This window comes from Aulonocara stuartgranti, assembly GCF_965226115.1.
Source record: "Aulonocara stuartgranti genome assembly, chromosome: 22".
Lineage (NCBI taxonomy): Eukaryota > Metazoa > Chordata > Actinopteri > Cichliformes > Cichlidae > Aulonocara > Aulonocara stuartgranti.
The window spans coordinates 31,912,311-31,935,000 of record NC_138957.1 but is presented as its reverse complement, the minus strand read 5'-3'; the positions used below and the strand labels follow the sequence as shown (position 1 = coordinate 31,935,000).

At 40.7% G+C, this 22,690-nt stretch overlaps 1 protein-coding gene and 1 long non-coding RNA gene across 3 annotated transcripts in view; both read right to left on the bottom strand.

The window, feature by feature from the left end:
- The window catches only part of LOC309699259, a 3,631-nt gene extending 2,966 nt beyond the window's left edge, over positions 1-665 (bottom strand). Inside the window, exon 1 of the long non-coding RNA XR_014274277.1 lies at positions 356-665. This is a non-coding gene — a long non-coding RNA (uncharacterized lncRNA). The remainder of the gene's footprint in view (positions 1-355) is intronic.
- The window catches only part of LOC309699222 (class I histocompatibility antigen, F10 alpha chain-like), a 151,283-nt gene that overhangs the window by 35,468 nt on the left and 93,125 nt on the right, over positions 1-22,690 (bottom strand). The gene's annotated exons all lie outside the window — the stretch shown is intronic.

Here is a 22,690-nt window from a genome sequence, read left to right as displayed (position 1 = left end):
ATGGAAGCGTGGAGCTGCCACCCAGGCAAAAGAAAAATAGAGCTGTATCACGTTATGACGTGAAATGTTTATTGTTCTAACATTATGCTTTTCATGTTTGTATAATATAATATCACGTTATTATAATATACATAATTGTCACGTTCGCACAATATTGTACGGACGTGATAATTATGTACATTTTTCGTACAATGTTGTTCAAACATGTTGTTCAAACATGATAGTATATTGTTAGAACGATAAACTTTTCACGTTATAACGTGATATACTTATATTTCTCTTTTGCCTGGGGGGCAGCTCTACGCTTCCGTTCCAAATACACGAGAATAAAGTAATATTATATGGGAAAAGGCACCTGCTAGCTTGATGATGGAGGCTTCTTAGACTGGCCACCCGCCTTGGCTTCTTGTCGCCACTCCACGAAATAAAGGTCCGTTTCCTCCATGCCGGCTAATTATTCATCCTCATTAAAATCTCGTATATGTTCAGTTGGCAGAATTGAGAATTTTACATCTTCCAACCACTTAATTAACGCGAACATAATCGGCTTGTTTCTTCCCGTCTCCTGTATCCGGCCGTTCCTCTCGCTGTCAGATTTCGCGCCTCAGAGACGTCGTTATTTTTCAAAAAAAAAAAAAAAAAAAAAAAAAAAAAAAAAAAAGAAGAAAGAAAGAAACAGTAACAACTACTAAAGAGAGTTTTTGCACGTTCATTGCACATTTGTGGGAATGTTTAAATATTTAATTTTTATTAATTACTTTTCATTATATCTTTATTTTTTAAACCACCGTGGCAATGCGCATGCGCATACACTCCTGCACGCAAAGGGCTTTGGAGTTGACGTAATGTTGCAATGCATTGTGGGAGCGCAGCACCATCTTGGCAGGTCACAAATCAAAACAAGATTGCTACGAACCATTCTGAAACGTAGCTCAAAAGAAAATGACGGTATAGAGACAGATTCTGTCCAGATGCAAAGAGACGGTACTTGATTGTTGAAATGTGGACCCGTATGAAATATAGCCGTGGAGTAGAAACCCTGAAGACCAAACCGCTATTGGCTTAGCATGATCTACTCTCATACCTTGTCTGTGGAGTCAGAGCATACACGGCGCACCAATTTCGCAATTATAAATCTCTGGAGGCGCACATCCAATTCACCAAGGACTGGGTACAAGATTTGGCTATTTTTAAGCCTCCACGTTGTGAGTACGCCGTCATTCAAGCAAAGGTAAGTCAGCTTGAGTACTGCGAGTAAAATGCGTTTGATTCCCCCCAACATTCAAATTAGTGCTAGCAAAAATTCATTCGTGAGGGGGAAATTACAGTGAGAACATGTAGAGGCTCTGTTAGAGGGATAACATAGTGAGTTCAGTGCATTGATGTGACATTGTCCTGAAGGATTTAGTTATTCTTTATGGTTAAAGAAATTGCCCTAATTAATTCATATTTATTATAAATAATCCTAATTACACATCTTGCTTCCTTGTTTGTGTCCTGTGTCACTAAAAATACATTCTGTTTTAGTTTTATACATTGATTAATGACCTGCAGAATCTGCTTGTCATATTAGGTGTCCATAGTTGTCACTTAAAGTCGAACTTTATGTTTTCTCCCTCTTGAAAGTGATTACATCCTTGCATTACATACTTTAGGTTCATTTTTTGCTGATAGGTTTCTAAAAAGAAACATGCAGATTTAGAATATAACATGCAGCGTTCTATAGATGGATACATAAAAACACTTTATTTGTTACATTTATGATAAATGGATTTGAAAGTAAATAAAACACATTTGTGTCGGCCTTGGCTTATTAAAGTTCTTGTCTTTAAATGAACTTTGTCTGTGTGTGTTTTAGGTCCTGCACTCTTAAAGACTGAATTGCAGCCACAGGTCATTGTGAGCATCACAGGGAAGGTTGAAGCCGCCCACTGCAGCTGTATGGCTAGAGTCGTGGAGACTTGCAGCCATGTCACTGCTCTTCTGTTTAATGTAGAAGCAACAGTGAGGATCTGTGGCACAAGGACTGTTACAGATGAACCTGCATACTGGGTTTTGCTGTTTAATATGACCAAGATACAGCCAGAGGTTGGCCATAAGATAGACTTCTCCTCTTCAGCTGCCCAAAAAAAAGGTTCTTGATCAAAACATAAACAGACCATTCATTGTGACAGGTAAAAGAAGCCATCCTCAAAAAAGAAAAGTTCCACCTGCTACTGTGGAGGAGTTGGATCAACTGATGGGACAATATTTTTCCAAGCATAGTTCTGTTCTGAATAACCCATAATGTTTTAATTTAGGGGGCCATGTAAATACTTTGCATTTACTGAATATGTACTTACTAAATACCACTGTTCAAAAGTTGAATAAAGAAACAAAGAAATGTTTGCCTATTTTTAATTAAAAGCACTTTGTCGAACATCACATCAGTTACAATGTAGAAAAAAATGTTATGTATAGTTTACAAATGACAAAATGTTCACATAAAATCATGACAGCATTTGTATAATATCACCCACTACTAGCATTCTGTAATTTACTGTCTCTTTTGAAAACTTATCACTACATAAACAGCACAAGACTTAAAAGTATTTAACAAGAGCATTTTTCCCTGGTTTTACTACCACACTGGGGCACATGTTCACCAAAACGCAGCAAACCTTTGCCATCTTATCCAGGAAGGTCACCTTTTTACCCTCACATGGAAGAAGTAATCTGATTGGCATGGTGGTATGTAGCATGTAGTTTGAAGCAGGGATTTCGTAGTGCCCCATGTGTAGTGTTGGAACCCAGTCAGGATTTGTTTCATTCATTTCATAGGCTGGTTTGTTGCAATAATGCCAAATAATTAGCAACTCTATAAATAGAAGGTAGTTCTGCATGTTTGTTCTAAGTTTGTGCTATTGAAAATAAAATTAACAGGCTATAAATAATAATATGAACTCATTTAGAACTTACCTGAATGAAAATACTGGAGCACACCAACAGATATCTGTGGCTGGTAGAGAACTGAATATCAGCTCGTCTCGCAGCTGCTATCCAGGCTAGACGCCTTCTTTTGGTAACATCCAACACATAAGCTCCCTCATGATGTTTCCAGGTGAGGAAACAATGAAAAGAGAGCCTGTTTTCAAGCTTATTCCTTTGTTGGTAGTGCAATCTAACATTACAACCGACCACACAGCAAGCATTTGTTTGGCCTGCTAATATGGCGCCTTGACCAAAAATCCTGGCTACGCCCCATCCCGTAAGATCACGCTCCAGAGCCCTATTAACGTACGGATCTAGAAAGAAGACGCTGCATTTTTAACTCTGAGGGAGATGGAGAATGAGCCTATTTCCAAAACAGTGGAGTGTGTTCCTTTAAGTACTAAATTGTATATATTGTCAAAAACTAAAGTGTACATAGCAGTTGTTGTATCTTGTTTACTGTATCACTGACAGATAATTTCAAAGTCAATGAACGCTACATTATAGTGAGATATTGTGTAATGTGAAATACTGTAAGCAAATGAATAAACAACCTAATTCGTGATAGACCTTTGACTCTGTTTTGTTTGAATCCAACTGTTTTTTGCAGATGTGCATAAAACATGTTACTTTTAGTATTGTTATCATTATCATCATTATTGCACTAAATAAATTTTAAATAAAGGATACTTTGATATACATTCTACTGTAAGGTTGGAAATGTATTTTCTTCACCCTAAAATATGTTTTGAAATGTATTTTGGTTTGAAAGAAATATATTTTCAATTTCAAAAATATATTTTTTTGGAGCATCACAAATACAAAATATATTTACCATATATTTGAAATATATTTTGGCCAGGAAAAATGTATTTTTTTACCGTATGGGCACTCATTACGTCACCAGGTCGGCTGGTTGGGCAGCGCTCCCAGGAGAGGTGAGCTCATTAAAAACTATAAAATGGCGGAAGATGCGAGCTCATCAAAAACTATAAAATGGCGGAAGAGATGAGCTCATTAAAAGCTATAAAATGGCGGAAGAGGTGAGCTCATCAAAAACTATAAAATGGCGGACGAGATGAACTCATTAAAAACTATAAAATGGCGGAAGAGATGAACTCATCAAAAACTATAAAATGGCGGACGAGGTGAGCTCATCAAAAACTATAAAATGGCGGAAGAGGTGAGCTCATTAAAAACTATAAAATGGTGGAAGATGAAGCCGACAGCTGTTTTGATGCCCCGCCCACACACCTCACAGCTCACGCTTTGGAGCCAGTGAGGAGGAGAGAGAGTGACCACAGGAAACAGCTCAGAGGATCAACAGGTGGAGCGAGCAGGTGAGGAGAGGGCGAGCGACACCACCTGTCGCGTGCGTGAACGATGCAGGGAGACGGCGAGCGAGTCGAGCTGCTGTCAGGAAGCTGCTGTGGATCCAGCAGGTGCTGACGGTCTGACATCTGAACGTCACAAAGTCGTCTCTAACCTGTCGCCTCCTTTTCTTTCTGAAGTCTGACAGAAGGTTAGAAAACGAGCAGCTGCACCACCACGACTCAGAGGTGAACTACACCGACTCAACCTGACAAAGATCATTTACTGATCGACTGTTAGCGTCCAGTTTGTTTCTGCTCTTATCGTAGCTGCAGAACAACGATGATGCTGGACTCAGTTATGCTGGACTCAAAGCCTCTGATACACGGAGCATCGTTTCATCTTTCAATCTTTAAACTAATTTAGTTTCAGTAATTATTTCTCTACATCAGTCAAAACTCTACACAAACAGTAACAGCTGTAATAAACTGATGGCTGCTACATCCACAGATTTAACCTGCATGGAGGAAGAAGACGAGGCGGCTCCGCCTCTCTGCACCTCTTCCTGTTAGTGTTTTATCAGACGAGTAAAATCAGGTGATGTAAAAGGATCTGCGTCACTGGCAGAGAGTTAATCGCAGCACAGCTGACGACACCGCTCTGATTTAGACAAATGAAGGTCAAGTCTGAGCTGCTGCAGTGAACAGTTTCTCCAAAGCTTCCAGATTTTACCTGAATATTAATAAATGTGAACTCATCACAGACGCTCCAAATCTGACCTTTGTAATATCTCCATGAAACAACAGCTTCCATATTTAAGGATGTGAATCACTGAGGATGAAAAGAATGAATCTAAGTCTGATCCCTCCTACAAAAAGAGTTAAAAACAAATTCAGCTCTCTCACTGAGAGGAAGAGTTTTGACTAAAGCAGGAATCTCTGGTGTCCCTGAGGCAGCGCTGGCTCGACGCCTCCATAATAAACCATCAAAGACACTGACAGGCTGCTCTTCAGCTTCATGTGGACAAACAGGAGACGTCACATTAGAAAAACAGCTCGTATGAACTCGATGTAAACGGTGGGCTGAATGTTTCAGATTTCCACACTTTAAACGGCACATTTAAGATAAACTGGCTCTTTTGTTGTGGGCAGTCTGAGGTACACCTGTGCACTACTCATGATGTCAGATCAGCATCCTGATGTGGCACACCTGTGAGGTGGGATGGATTATCTCAATATAGCAGATGTGCCCACTACCACACATTTGGACTGATTTGTGACCACTGTTTGGGAGGGATGGTTATATTGTGTATCTGGAATGAATTTTAGGTCTCTACGTCCATCCCATGGGGAATGGGAGCAAAAACAAAAGTGTTGCGTTTATATTTTTGTTCAGTGTACGTACCGAGTAAACCGCGTCATGAAACATGAGCAGAGTGGCTCATAGGAGGCTTCTACAGCTATGACCTAAAAACAATATCTGTTTACCACCAAGTAAGGTAATGTACACACTACAATGAGTAAACACCTACCAGCCGTGATGATCTCTGCAACACCGAAGGGAAGTCAGGTGACCAAAAAGGAGATCACAGGTAAGCGATCCAGGAATGCTCAAATGGCCACTATTTATACTAGCGCCCCCTAATGCGCCAGGCTGAAAGTGGGTTGAACCAAGGAATAACATTCATCCTGCCACATTAGCCTTACTCTGTGTGCATTATGTTCTAGTTCTCTTCCCATTTATCATTAGTTCATTATGATCAGCTGTTCACTCACCTGCCTCTAATCGCTCATCATTTAGCCTGTGTACTTAAGTCCCTCAGTTACATCAGTTCAGCGTCGTGTCATTGATGTTATGTTGTCGTTTCCGCCTACGTTCAGTTCAGCCAGCCATTCAGTTCAGCCAGCCATTCATTCAGTCTTTCAGCCAGTCAGTCCTTTCGTTCCTGCCCTGTTCATCCACTCTTCATAATAAACCATCTTCAGTTCTTCACTACCTACGAGTCCTGCGTTTGGGTCACTTCCTGACCTCCACACGACACAAATCCTGACAATTACTAAACCGTGATTTTGTTTGCAGGAGTGTCTCATGACAATCACTTAAGTGTGTGTGACGTTCGTGATAACATACGTGTGCAGATCAACAATGGATAATATATCAAGTGTGGAAGAGCATATGACCGTACAGTGTTTAAAGAGTGGAAGTACTGACCTTACTTTGAGTTTGATTCCGTAAAAAGTGACAAAAACATAGCATCTGCTGTTCACTGCGTGGGAGGAAAACTTCTTTAATTTCCACGCAGAAGAAAACCCCCCTAAACTTCTGAGCAAGCACCGAGCAGGCTGCCACAGGAATGTGAAATTTACAGAGAAACCCCCAGATCCCCCCACTGACATGACCGCTGTTACTTTCCCGTAAGCACCGGGCAAACCTCCACCTGCTCCACTCCTGCTAAACAGGTGAAAATAGATTTAAGAGCAACAGGCCTTAGTGCCGCTGAGTCTTTGATTTTATTTATTTTCTGCTGTGTTTTACTTGCATCTATTTGAAAGAGTGAGTGTAAACACAAAAAATTGTTTTATTTTATATGCTGGAATATGCAGAAAATAGGTTTAAATGTTAAAGACTTTGCATATAATTCAATTTTTACTAATGCAATGTGCATAAAATTAAAAGGTTAAAACTCAAAATAATTTTTAAAAAGAGACTTTTTCATTTGATTCAATTTCATATGATGGATTATGCACAAAAAATAGAATTGGGCTTAAAGGTCTATTGCTTTATTACCTATTCAGGTTGTGTATCATGTTTTTAAAAACAGAAACTAAGTAACTAATTACTTTTGAAAATACCGTATTTCCCGGACTACAAAGCGCACCTGAATATTAGCCGCACAAGCTAAAATCAGGGGAAAATCCTGTTTTGTACATACATTAGCCGCACCTGACCAAAAGCCGCAGGTGTTTCAATGTTGACTCATCATATGTAAGAGAATATGCACAAAGGGAATTGTCAGGAAAGAGATGGCTGTTTGGAGACACACCCCTTTTATTAATATTTTGAAAAACAAGTTATGGGTACATATTTGCACATGTGCTGTGCTTCATAAATGAGTAACAAATGTATTACATAACAATAACCTACAGCACACCAGAAAAATAGATTCGGACTACCTTTTAGGCTCAGGTGCAGTGACACGGCTTTAACAAGAAGAAAAGTCAGTCATTCACCACCATCTTCCTGCGCTCTAAAACCACCAAAGTCCTCTTCTCCAGTGTCGGATACGAACAGGCTCAGGATGGCTTCGTCATCCACTCTCAGCTTCTTTCCTTCGTTGTCACTTTCAAAACCAAAGAAATCCTCATTGTCAGTGTCGGAGTCGAACACCCTCAGAAGGGCCGTGGCGGTGTCCTCCTCTCCATCATGCAGCAGTCCAGCCCTTCGAAATCCGTTGGTGATCGTGGATGTTTTCACACTTTTCCACGCTGTCAGAATCCACCGGTGGAGTTGAGCACAACTTGCTTTTCGCAAGTTTATCGCCGCTCGTCATCCACGACTCCCGCTGAACGCGTAGCGCTACTTTGAAGTTTGTTTTTCGCGCTACTTGTACGGCACTATGTTGCCTGGCGGATGGACATGTGACCAACATACCACTCTTGAACCCCGATCCTTCCGCCAGGCAACGTAGTGCCGTACAACAGCGGAACAAACAAAACAAATCGTCTTACGATATGACAAAAATCATGGACAATCTATAGAAAAGCCGCACCTGACTAAAAGCCGCAGGGTTCAAAGCTTGTGCAAAAAGTAGCGGCTTATAGCCCGACAATTACGGTAAGTAATCAATTCAATTCAATTTCTTTATTGTCCCACAAGGGGAAATTAGTTTAGCAGCAGGAGGATAAGAACAAACAGAACAATGCTATAAAACAATAATAACAATAATAATGATAGAAAATTCAAGGACAATTATTTGCCATTAAGGAGACAAGACGCAGTAGGGATAAAAGAGACCTGGAGTCTTTTGGTCCTCCTCGGAGGTACTCTAAAACGGCGGCCGGAAGGCAACAACTCAAACTCACTGTGAAGTGGATGGTTCACACAATTAATAATAGAATGAGCCTTTCTAAGCACATTTCTATTGTAAATGGCCAAAAGTCCATCTTGCCAGCGCCCTGAAATTTTGCTAGCAGTTTTTACCAGAAGTCCCAACCGATTCTTATTCTTCACCGTCAGGTTACCAAACCAGGCAGCGATACAAAAAGACATCACAGATTTGATAAAACTTCTATAAAACAAGGACAACATCTCAGATGAGACGTTAAAAGATCTCATTTTCCTTAAAAAGAACAGTCTTTGTTGAACTTTTTTAGTAGTGGCATCAGCATGAGATTCAAAACACAGTTTATGGTCAAGTACCACACCTAGATATTTATAACTCTCAGCGATCCCAATGTCGGCAGTTTTAATGATAGTGGGTGATGAGCTATAAGAGGACTTCCTAAAATCAATAATCATGTCTTTAGTTTTTGACACATTAAGTGAAAGGAAGGACTCATCACACCAATTCACAAAATCATCTACAACCTGTCCATGGCCTGACTCGTCCCCCACTAGAAGACTGACGATCACTGTGTCGTCAGCAAACTTCAGGATGTGTCTGTTTGTGAAATTGCTGCGACACTCATTTGTGTACAGAATGAACAGAAGGGGAGAGAGGCAGCAACCCTGGGGAGATCCAGTAGAGGAGGAGAGCACATCAGAAAATACATGATTCACCCTCACGCATTGTGACCTATTAGTCAGAAAGTCTGTCACCCAGCTGACCAGACTAGTGTCAAGCTTGAAATGATTGTAAAGCCTGTCAGCAAGTAAGAGGGGTTGAATTGTATTAAATGCAGATGAAAAGTCAGCAAATAATAATCTTGCATGGGTGTGGGGGGCCTCAAGATGCTTATACAAGAGATGCAGGAGTGTGACAGCAGCATCCTCCACACCTCTCCCTGCTCTATAGGCAAACTGGAAGGGGTCAAGATGGTGTTCAACATGCATTAAAATCTCCTTCTTAATTATCTTCTCAAATGTCTTCATCACTAAAGAAGTCAGAGCCACAGGCCTAAAATCATTCAGTGCCTTAGGAGAACTGCCCTTAGCAACAGGAACAATAATAGCATGTTTCCAAATCTTAGGTACTGTCTGTAGCTCTAAAGAAAGTGAGAAGATATAGTGAAAAATCCCACTCAGCTGATCAGCGCAAGTTCTCAGTACCTGTCCACAGATGTTGTCAGGTCCAGGACTCTTGCTTTTGGTGTGTCTAAAAAGATTAGCTACCCCTGTCTCATCAATACAAATTGATGGGGGAGTGATGGTCTTTTCCCTCAGTGTGCTGGTCTGCCTAGAACAGTCATAGTTCTCAAAACGAAGGTAAAAACTGTTAAGACTGTCTGCCAGATGTTTGTCAGAGGTAAACCCCTCTAAGGTAATGCTGCTTTTACCTTTCGTGTGTAGCCCTGCCATTGTTTTCATACCAAGCCAAGCTCTTTTGAGGTTGTTACTGCTGAGTTCTGCCTCAATCTTATTTCTGTACCTCATCTTGGCGTGTGAAAATGAAAACCTGTGTTTTCATTTTCACATACTGTATCAACACAATTGATCTAAAATCAGACAAAAAACATAAAATCTGAGTAAAAAAAGTTATAATTTTTACTGTAACAACCACAAACATGTTTAATGATCATATTTCATAACTTGAAATGCAAATATAAATTGTCAATCTTAAAATCATATGCACAAGTTTTGCAAACAAAGTTATTTGCAGCCATTTACATTTACATAAACCCTCAATACTTGATAAATATTTGAGTTTTGGAACATTTGAACTATGGACACAAATAAAGCTGCTGACAGGCCCCCGGAGCCTGCTGCAGAATCAGCTGTGCAAAGTAGCAACGCCAGCAAGGCTGAGACACATCCAGAAAAGGAAAAACGAGTGGTGAAATTGACTGCTAAGGCACTTGCAGAGAGACTAGACAGACTGCAACGTGATAGAAAAGCTAAATTAAATAAAGCTAATAATTTAAAAGAGAGTATAAGGGTCTCAATGGAAAAAAATGAAACTTCTATGATTCAAGCATCATTCAATGATTTTGTTGGTTTGTGTAATGAAGCAAAAACAATTCATGGTTCATTGATGTGTTTGTTACCAGATGATGAAAAAGAAAAGCATGAAACATGGTTTAAAGCAAAAACAATGCATTATGATGAGTTCACTTATGAAGTGAAAGAATGGTTGTCAGGTTGCGAACATTTACATTTAAAGGGTGATCATGGTGTTGATGATGGTGTTAAGCCAGAGGACAGTGTTTCAAATGTTGTTGGTAAATCCTCAGTCACTAAAAGCTCATCTAGTGGTAAAGTGAGCACAACTTCTTCTGCCAAAATCAAAGCAAAAGCAGAAAAGGCAGCATTACTCGCTCGTATGGCAGTCCTAAAAGAGAAGCATGCTTTGGAGGAGCAAGAGCTAAAGCTAAGGAGGAAACGTGAACAGCTTGAGCTTGAAGCGTTGCTTTCTGCCTCTTCTGCAAAGTTAGCTGTTCTCCAAGCTGCTGAAGTTCAAAGTATATCTAACATATCGTCCAATGCTATGAATTCATATTATGAAAGGGAAATCAGGAAAACAGCTGCTTCAGCCACAGTCAAGCCTAGTACACCAGTCAATGAAGATAAATCTGCAGTGCAAATAGTACAGACTGAAAGCAACATATCTGCAATGATCCTGCCAGGAACGGAAATTAAAAGTGAGCCACAAGCTCAAACGGTCATCACAACGCAATTTCACAATGTGGATCCTCCATCGCCCAGGTCAATTCCTACAGCGGCAGAAGGACGGTCGGAGGACATTTGTACCATTTTACAAAGACAAAATGAAATAACTGCAACCCTTGTTCAGCATCAGCGTGCATCGTCATTACCATCCAGGAAAGTACCTGTATTCGATGGTGATCCTCTTCAGTACATCTCTTTCATTAATGCGTTTGAACAAGGAGTGGAAGAAAAGGCCAATAAGAGGGACTGCTTGTATTATTTGGAGCAGTTTACAACAGGACAGCCGAGAGAGCTGGTACGCAGTTGTCAACATATGGCTGCAGGACAAGGCTATATACAAGCAAAGCAACTGCTCAAAGAACACTTCGGAAATGAATATAAAATTGCAACTGCTTACATTGACAAGGCATTATCTTGGCCTGCAATTAAAAATGAAGATGTGAAATCATTGCAAGCATATTCTCTTTTCTTACGTGGGAGTTGTAATGTCATGAAAACATTGCAACATATGCAGGAACTGGACATGCCAGTGAACATGAAAATCATTTTGTGCAAGTTGCCATATAAAATGAGAGAGAAATGGAGAGCGTTTGCATATGATATATTGGAAACCTCTAAACACAGAGCTCGGTTTCAAGATTTGGTTGCCTTTATCTAAAAGCAGGTGAAAATTCTTTCGGATCCTTTGTTTGAGGACATTCAGAATGTAACGTCAACAATCCCTGTCTCGAAGGTTGACAACAGACTGAAGTCACAACCAAGCAAACAAATTAAAGGGAACAGCTTTGCTGCTACAGCCACACCCATGAACATGAATAAAACCTACAGCACGGAAAGGCTGATTACTACAACAAGCCATGACTTTACAGTAAAGCCATCTTGTGTCTGCTGTACTCAACGACACACACTGGAGGAGTGTCAACAGTTTCAGCGGAAGAAGCACAGAGACAAAATGCTTTTTCTAAAGGAGAAAGGGCTGTGTTTTGGTTGCTTAGGTGCTGGGCACATAAGCAAGGACTGTGCTAAGCGTTTGATATGTAGAACGTGTGGTAAAGGTCATCCCACTGTCCTCCATATTGATAACAATGGTGTAAGCCCTGAATGCTATGGAGAGCCCTCTTCTTCAAAGAATGTAAAAACTTGTGGTCATACAGGGGCCGGAAGAGAAAGCGGTTTGCTTTCCATTCTGCCAGTTCAAATAAAGTCTGTTAAAGGTAGTCATGTCATACAGACATATGCTTTTTTAGATCCTGGCAGTTCAGCTAGCTTCTGTTCAGAGCACCTCATGCAAAAGCTAAATCTTGTGGGCAAAAGAACTCACTTCCTGTTACAAACGATGGGTCAAGAAAAGGTAGTCTCTGCCCACTCACTGGTCTTGAAGTTTCTGGTTTAGGCAGCAATGCCTTCTATGAACTTCCAGAAATCCTAACACAGGAAAGGTTGCCTGTCACCACGGATAACTTTGTAAAGGAAGAAGATCTGATCAGGTGGCCATATCTGTCAAAGGTTCAAATTCACCACATAATGGCTAATGTGGACCTGTTGATTGGATGCAATGCTCCCAAGTTATTGGAACCATGGGAGGTCATTCATAGCCAGGGGAATGGCCCATATGCTATAAGAACAGCATTGGGTTGGGTCATAAATGGGCCCATGGAAGATGGTAAAAGCAACTTGGACAGCGAGCACCCACCAACAGTTGTAAACAGGATATCTGTTTGTAAGCTGGAGGAGATGTTGAAAAGTCAATATAACTATGACTTTAATGAAAGGGTTACAGAGGAAAAGGGTTTGTCAAGGGAGGACCTTAAGTTCATGAAGATCATGGAAAAATCTGCAACAATGGAAGATGGACACTACTGTTTGAAGTTACCTTTTAAAAAGGATAACATAAAGATGCCAAACAATTTCTCCATAGTTAAACAAAGGTTGCAAAGTCTACAACGAAAACTTCTCAACAATGAACAGTTGCATAAAGAATATAAAAACTTTATGGACGAGATGATAAGTAATGGATATGCAGAGCAAATACCTTCACAGCAGCTGTCTTGCGAAAATGGAAAGAAGTGGTACATTCCTCATCACGCAGTTTACCATCGCAGAAAACGATCTATAAGAATTGTATTTGACTGTGGGGCATCATTCCAGGGGACATCATTAAACAAGCAGCTCTTACAAGGTCCTAATCTCACAAGCACATTGCTTGGGGTTTTGCTTAGATTTCGACAGGATCCAGTCGCATTTATGGGTGACATAAAGGCAATGTTTAATCAAGTTAAAGTTGCCAAAGAGGACAGAGACTTTCTGCGTTTTTTATGGTGGCCAGATGGAGATCTGAGCAAGGACATAATTGAGTTTCGCATGACTGTTCATCTGTTCGGTGCAGTATCTTCCCCGAGCTGCGCCAGTTTCGCTTTGAGAAAAACGGCTGAGGACAATAAAACTGAATTCCTAGACAAGGTATGTGAAATGCTGAAAGAGAACTTCTATGTGGACGACTGTTTAAAGAGTGTGGCCTCCGCCTCAGATGCTATTGATTTGGTCAAAGATCTTTCAGCACTCTGTCAAAGGGGAGGATTTACACTGACCAAGTGGGTCAGTAACAATCGCACCCTGTTGCAAAGTATCTCTGAGGAGCAAAGGGCTAAAGACTTGAAAAAATTAAATCTTGACAGAGACAAACTTCCGGTAGAAAGAGTTCTGGGCTTGCAGTGGTGTGTGGAAACTGATACATTCAACTTCAAAATGGATATCCCTCAAAAATCCTGTACTAGGCGTGGAATGTTATCAATATCAAGTTCCATTTACGATCCATTGGGATTTCTTGCACCAGTCCTGCTGCCTGCCAAAGGAATGCAGCAGGAGCTTTGCAAAAGGAAACTGGGATGGGATGAACCAATACCCCAAACCATGTTGCAAAGGTGGAAAGGTTGGCTCAGTGATTTGCAAATGCTGTCCCATTTCAAGGTTAAAAGGTGTATACAACCAAGAGAGTTTGGACCTCTCTCACATGCACAGCTACACCATTTTTCAGATGCTGGTGAATCTGGATATGGAAACGTGTCATATCTGCGCATGCAAGATAATAGGAAATCCATCCACGTCGCATTCTTGATGGGCAAGGCAAGAGTAACACCTCTAAAACCTGTCACTATTCCACGTCTGGAACTAACAGCTGCTGTAGTTGCCGTCCGAGTGGATCTCATGTTAAGGGCTCAGTTGAGAATGAAACTCGAGCAATCTATATTTTGGACAGATAGTACATCTGTACTCAAATATATAATGAATGAGGATAAACGATTCCTTACCTTTGTGCCAAACAGAGTCTCATTCATTACAACTGCAACTAAACAATCACAATGGAGATATGTAAGCTCAAAGGAAAATCCAGCAGATGATGCTACAAGAGGGCTCAAGGCTGGGAACGTTGTTCATAGCAGCCGCTGGATTGAAGGACCAAGCTTTCTGCAGAAGCCAGAAAGTGATTGGCCAACCAATTTAATGGAATGCTCCTTAGAACCAGAGGACCCTGAAGTCAAAGGTGAGGCCACAGTAAATGTTACTCAGGTAAAAGACTTGCTTGATGCTACATGTCAATTGATGGTGTACTTCTCAGACTGGAGAAGGCTCAAGGTTGCTGTTGCTTGGTTCCTTAGACTGAAGGCAATCCTTCGTTCAATGAGAGATAAGAAAAAAAGACCGCAACCTTACTCAGATAACCCAATTTGTAAAGGTACTACAAAGGAGAAAGTAAAGAAAACGCAACTGTACAGACTATCTTCAAAGGATCTTCTGGAAGCTGAGCTTGCCATTATTAGATTTTGCCAGCAACAACGATTTGGAGAGGAGATTGCTACGTTGTCAAGTGGGAAAGGTTCTGTGAGCAGGCACAGCTCAGTTTATAGATTAGATCCTTATCTTGACGATGAAGGCCTCTTAAGAGTTGGGGGACGACTGACAAAGGGCTCCTTACCAGAAGAAATAAAGCATCCCTTTGTTCTTGCAAAAGATCAACATGTAGCAAATCTCATCCTAAAGCACATTCATCAACAGCTTGGTCATAGCGGTCGTAACCACACCTTATCCACGCTAAGGAGAAAATACTGGATCACAAAGGCCAACTCAGCTGTAAGGAAGGTTATCGCAGAATGTAATTTTTGCAGAAAATATCATGGAAAAGCCTTGGAGCAAAAGATGGCAGATTTACCCAAGGAAAGAATTTTGCCAGATAACCCACCATTCACCAATGTCGGAGTTGATTACTTCGGACCTATTGAAGTGAAAAGAGGACGAGGTACAGCTAAACGCTATGGAGTCATTTTCACCTGTTTAGCCAGCCGAGCAGTGCACTTGGAAGTGGCTAGCTCTCTAAACACAGATGCCTGCATTAATGCTTTGCGCCGTTTTGTGAGTTGAAGTGGTCAAGTCGCTCACATCCAATCGGACAATGGAACCAACTTTGTCGGAGCAGACAGAGAATTAAGGGAGGCTCTTGAATTGCTGAAACATACCCAAATAGCGGATGCTTTGCGACACATTGGAATAAGATGGAGTTTTAATCCGCCTGGAGCATCACATCATGGTGGAATTTGGGAACGGATAATTCGTATGATCAGAAAGATTCTGAGATCCGTTCTTCAGCAACAACAGTTGGACGACGATGGATTAAATACGGTTCTATGTGAAATTGAAGCAATTGTAAATGACAGACCCATCACAAAGCTTTCTGATGATCCAAAAGACCTAGAGCCACTTACACCAAATCACATCCTCCTGATGAAAGGAAAACCATCTTTACCACCCGGACTATTTGACCCTCAGGATATGTATCTGAAGAGAAGATGGAAACAGGCTCAGTACATCTCAGATCTTTTTTGGAAACGATGGATACGCGAATACCTGCCTTTGTTACAGGAGAGACAAAAATGGAACCAAAAGAAGAAGAATCTAAAACCTGGAGATATAGTCATTATAATGGATTCTTCTGCACCACGTGGTTCCTGGCCACTTGGAAGAGTTCTGGAAGCCATTCGTGACAAAAAAAGGACTTGTGCGATCTGCACGTTTAAAAACAAAGACTAATATTCTGGAAAGACCTGTAACTAAACTTTGCTTGTTACATGAAACTGTAATCTAAAAGTGTGTTACTTATGTTTATTTATGTGAATGTATAGGTCTAAAGTAGACTGTATTAGTGGCTCCTTATTTTCTTTGTGATTAGAATTGCCATGTCTGATGGCCATTTCAATTAGGGGCCGGGGTGTAGGAGCCATTCTTGGGTTAATACCTTATGTGGTCACTAGAGGTCACCTTTTTCTGTTTTGATTATGTAATGTAAAGGTATTTAAGGTAGACGCACGTAACCGGCGTCAGGTGTGTCATTAAGAAGGCAAACAGTTTGTGACCGTTGCGCTGTTATGCTAAGTCGATACAGAATAACGACCAAAAAGGACAAGATACATACTGCTGGATTTATTGGACTGTGAACTTAATTCATGCATACCAGTGACATCGCGTCACCCCCGTTAACGACCACCTCAGTGGCTTCAAGCGTAGGCTTAGCCTCTACACCTTTCATCACAGAGTTAAAACAATGTAGAGATGGCAAGCATAAAAATGACAACATTTAACAATTCACTTTAACATTTCCCTCCTGTTTTGTTATTTTTATGCTCAATATTATTCCTGTGTAGTATATTCTCAGCCATGCACCTCTTGCTTGACATTTTCAGTGCAGGTGCCATTTATACACAGGCTTCTGTCATGTCATTCATTTCAGTCATTTCATATTGTTGTAAAAGTACATAATTAACAAATGTATTACAAATCATTTTAGTTAGCATTGATCTTATACACGGTAAAATGCATCCTATACTGTACATAAGCAAATCAATGTCAACAGTCCAAAAACAGGAGTTAATATTTTCAAAAGAAGATGCCACCAAGGACCAGACATTAACCAAACTATCCAGCCTTGTGGTGCATCTACTCCTGTCGTGTGATTCATTATGTATTTCTGCAAGTAAACAACTGAATGTAACAGTCAAACAAGAAGAATCAACATTCTCAAAAATCATATGTCACTACAGTACAACTGTATACAGACACAGGCATTCACATACATCAGTTGACTTTACTGTTTGTCCATGTTGCTCTCAGCTAACTTCAAAGCTGCAGCCTGGTCAACACCCTTCTTTATGACTCCTATCAACCCCCCAAATCTTCTCATTGTAGGCATCCTGTGGGGGTTAGAGTCAACTGGTGAATTATCTGCATTTACAACTCTTCTCCTGTCCTGTTGTCACCGCAGAAAAAGCTTTGTACAGGAAATTGGATCAAGGTGTTTTGATCTTCTTGGCTCAAAACCTCAACCAGCTTAGAGAAGTGTTCATGATGTAAATGTAGACAACAGGCTTCTCTGTTTACATCCTTCTTGTAGAGGACAAAAAGAATAGGTGATGTCGCACAAATTCCATGATAAATCTCCAACTTGGACTAATCCATTGCCCTTCATATACATAGGTAACTGGCCTGCTTCCAGTTTGTTTACCTGTTCAATGTCCAGCAGCGAGTCAGATACTTGGAGTCAGGCCAGCAGGTCCGTCGTACCAGAGCTGTTCACCTTCCTGGCTACTGGTGAATCAACCTTCCATTCAGGTTCAGAGGAGTTGAAAAGTTGGCAGTGTTCCAAGTACGTTTACTCCTGGATGTGTTGCTAAGGCAACCAAACAAACTGTCTCGCTCTCAGTGATGCTATATGGCCACAGTCCAGAAGAATGTGTAGACAGTGGCATCACAAGCATAACCATTGGTCTCGTTCTTATGTGAGCGGTTGTGTTCTTAAACTGCCACCAGTAGTTGGTTGAAAACCCATCCGGGTACTGGGTGTGATTTGCTCTGTCCCAGTGCGCTCCTGTCATCCCACTCAGGGTCCACAGGCTCAAGAAGGTGCACAGCACATTCCTTAACCATTCTAAGTTGGGTTCTGGATCCGTTGGTTTCTTCACCAGGATTGAGACGAGAGGTCCTAGAGATATACTCCCCCCTTTGTACCCTGGCCTTTTCACCATCACCCAGTCTGCCAGGAAGCGTGTTACCTTCTTGCAGTGAGCTTGATGTATCCAAGTGTTTCTTTCAGCAATCTTCACTGCTGTGGGCGTCGTCAGCAGCACCTGATAGGGACCTTCCCACCGTGGACTGGACCAGCACTTCCTCTCCATACCCTTATCAACATCCAATCTCCAGACTTCAGACTCTGCTCCTGCGGAGAAACAGAATCATCTGGCAGATCATTTGTTCTCATGACTTCTTTACTTTTAAACATTTTAAGCATCCAATCTACTAATATGCTCTCTCTTCTGCTTTTCTATCATCACTACAGAAGACTAGACCTCTAAATGCCCTACCATATATAATCTCAAAGAGTCAGACCGTTCTCTGTTAGAGTAATCCTCATGTACATCCTAACTAATTCTATACAGTCTAACCATGTCCTGCCTGTCTCTTCCATTGACTTCCTAAGTCTTAGCTTTACTGTTTCATTAGTTCTCTCTACCAACCCTGCACTTTGTGGGTGATATGAACAATGATGTTTTAGTGTTATCCCTAGATGCTGTGCCATTAATCCAATCACTTCATTTACAAAGTGTGGACCATTATCACTATAAATGGTCTCTGGAATCCCGTGTTCCGGGATGATATTCTTACATATTGCTTTGACAACCGAAATGGCATCTGCTTTCCTAGTTGGGACGATTTCTACCCACTTTGAAAAAGGGCACACTATCACTAGACAGTACTTATAGTTATTACAGTTGGAAAGCTCTATAAAGTCAATGTGAATAACTTGGTCAGATAATGAGCCCCATGTAACTATTTTGTAACCACTGCACATCTGTTCAATTGTCACTTGTCTGTCTGTGCTGAATCTTTTACTAACACTCTTAAAGAAAAACAAACATTAGCCAAACACACGGATCATCCTGGTGGTCAGGCGTCGGTCATCCAGATTCCAGAGGTGCTGTAAAAGGTCATAAAGTTAACACTCTGCTGTAAAAAGAAGCAACACTGGTTTTAAACACAGTATGTCTCAAACTGTATTCATTTCTCCCCTGTAACATTCACATTTTCTCCAACATTTCCTCAACAACACAGTGTAATTTCATCATCAACATATAGCCTGTAACCACAGTTTTCTGCACACAAAATCTCAGTAATCCTGTGGTAGAAAAACATTAAGTTGTGTCCTGCTGTAAATCGCCTGATCAAATCACATGATTAACCATCTGCTGTAAAAAAGAAATGTAAATGTTAGCGCTGCGCAGGTGTATACACTCTTTCTCACAGTAATCTCTGTGAGCAACACAAGGTAGTGAATAACACACCCATGGTAAATTCACAGACACAGAAAAATTTAAACTAAAAAGGTTAAATTTGCAGAGTTCACATAGTCATGTGACCCAAGTTTCCTCCTGTGGTCTCCTTCTGCTCCTGAAACAGAGACACACACAGAGATACATCCACACCTTTGTCAGGTGGGGGTTAACTTCACACAATGGTGTTAAGTCAGTCAGTCTTGTCAGCTTTTGTCAGCTTTAACCAGTCAGTCAGTTCCCCATTTTTTTAAAATTCTCACTCATTCATTCTTTCTTTGCTGATAGTGGAAATTATCGTCGCATTTCGTTTCCACCCTCAGCAAAACCGATGACATTTTAAAAAGAAAAAGAAGAATTTTGGACTGGATTTCCTCGTTGAATCCTTTTGGACAGGAACTCACTTTCTAACTGTCCCAAATAAGTGGCTTTCTCCTGAGCCCATTTTAATTTAGGAGAAACTCACTTTGCAACCGTTCGCAACGTTCAGATCTGCTTAGATGACAGAAAAATTATCAAACAAAACTTTCAGTGGCCTCTGGATGTCTGGAGTTTTGATCTCCTCCACACCTGCTTCATGCCCTGGAGGACGGGGCTGTGGCCCCCCCACACCCTCTAGCAGATCATTACATGAAGGAACCTTTAAAAAAAAACAAAAAACAAGCGCGTCCATGCTCACAGGTACACACGGGTGATCACACCCACAAACTACACCCTTTTTGGCTCCTACCTCAAAGCACACTGTGTTCTGTTGATCTTATGTGCTGCACAATAATGTTTAATATTTAGTATTTACTGTCATATTCCCATATATCATTGTGATGTTGTTTATTCTATTACTCTTGTTCTCTTCTGCTTGTTTTCTTTTTTCTTTCTCAGCAGGTGATCCAGGTGATCGATATATGCATTTTTTTTTCTTTTTCTCTGCCCGTTCTGTTGGTTTTTGTTTTTTGCCCTTCTCCCCCGTCCCTCTTCTCAGCTGTTTCTCTTTCCCTCTTTCTTTCTCCCCTTCTTTCCCCCAGTCAAGTCTGTCCCGTATTCAGTAAGTGAAAATAAAATAAACAATAAAAGGTGAATCAAATGGACCATTATGGCAAGGCTGGGATGGTCAATTTGGTAAAGTAAATCCGTTGGGCATCTTTCTTTGCCTTTAGACAACAATTCTGATGGCAAAAGAGCCAAACGGGACAGGCAGAAAAACAAAAAAAAAACAAAACAAACTTTCAGTGCACCATGAGAGTAACAAAATAAAAAGAAAAGAAAGAAAATAAAGGAAAGCAAAGGAAAGAAAGTCCTTGTTTAAGTCATGACACGTGTTCTTCATGCCAGGGGGATAAATCGTACCAACCCAATTGGCAGGCTCAACTTAGTAACAAAAGACAAATCAACAGCCAGTTTAATCTCAAACATTCATCCAATCAGCCACACACAACATACAGCATAACCCTGTTGTCTCATCACATTAATAAGTTTCTTCTTATGTAACCAAATGTGTGCCATGTTAAAACTTCTTCACACACCAGAAACTCACAATCAGCTCACTCATTTAAGACCCCTCATCAGCATTCTGTTTTCTCCTCTATGATGCAACCATCTGGCCTACTAATAATATTAAATTCAGTCCACTAGTCTATGTATCACTTTCATCTTACTAGTGACAAACAGAATCTCATGCTTAAGATGCTGTCTGGTCTTCATGAGCGTCATTGTATGTGTATATGCATGTAGGGTTAGTATAGTTAATGTATTTTCTGTATGTTTTTGTGTTCCTCTGTCATCACATTTTCATTATTCTCATCACTGCTTAAAACAACACACATCTCTCTCTGTTTTTTTTAACTGTCCTTTTCTCCAAAACAGAAAGTAGCATTACAGCTGTTTCAGGCTGGGAAACACCAAACACTCTTCATGTTATCATTCATATTTCATCCACAGAACTATTTTATTTCTTTTTGTCCACTGGGCAGGTGACCTGCAGAATCATGTCTGCCCCAGCTGGATACCTTTTCACACACAACGTGACGTCAGACACACTCACACTCACTTCTGCTTACTGCACAATTTCACTTCATTCGTCAAGATCCACACACCACGTGCTGCCCAATAAATACTTTGCAGTGTATTTCATCCTCTTTCAAGGCAGACTTCTTTTAAGTTTGCGTCAGGCAACGCGACTTACCCCAAAACCCAGGCTACGTGTGCACAACAGGTCACAGAATTTCGTTAACACCGCTTAGGTTTCCTTCTGTGTTGCTGCGTCCACTTACTGGCACTCACACACACATACGCTCATTAAAACTCTTTTTAGGCCTATATCTCCCTTACCCGGCGAGCTCTATCCTCCTTACCATTAGTGGAGAAACCATACACTCAACGCCCTTAACTGCGGAGAAAAACCTTTTTTATTTTTTAGAGCTCTATCCTCCTTTCGGTGGAGAAACCAGGTAGCTTGTCTCTACACCTTGCGCACTCACATACCTGCTTTAACGCACGGGCACGTAGCCGCTCTCTAACGGTGTGTTCACACCGAACGCAATGGACGCGAACAAAACGCCCCAAATGCCCCTAATTTGACGCGTGCACATTCGCGTCTCAACGCGTGTCCAAGAAAAAAAAAACATCGCGCGTCAAACGGAAATGTGGGAGGAAGTTGTGCCAGACCGGTAGTGATGGGATTTAGGGCTGGGTATCGTCACTGATTTCTAGAATCGATTCAATTCCGATTCACAAGGTCCCGAATCGATTCGATCCACGATTCAATTTAATTCGATTCGATTTAAATCTGGGAAATTTTGACAGTCAGAAATATTATATTTCAGATAAGTACATTTACATATTTTTGTATCAATAAAAAGGAAGCTGACACACGCAAGACTATCACAGGTGTGAGCGTCACAGCAGATGCCTTTGTGTCAAAGTAGCTGAAGATAAAACACAGAAAAACATGAAGGTGATTTTCCTGGCCTGGGATTTTATAAAAATATTCTGCAGTACATCAAAAACGAAAGAAAACCATTAATCAACATATGAACATTACCTCTGACGTTACAGCGGTTTTATTAGAGACACGGTTAAGCGTTTTGCATTTTGAATAATTTTAAAAAGTTTAAATTTGTTCAGTATTTGTTAGATTTGTGTTCTCATGAGTAAATATATTGATTTATTTTATGTTGGGAGAGACGCTTTTCTGATTGTTGTTTTCTGATTGTCAT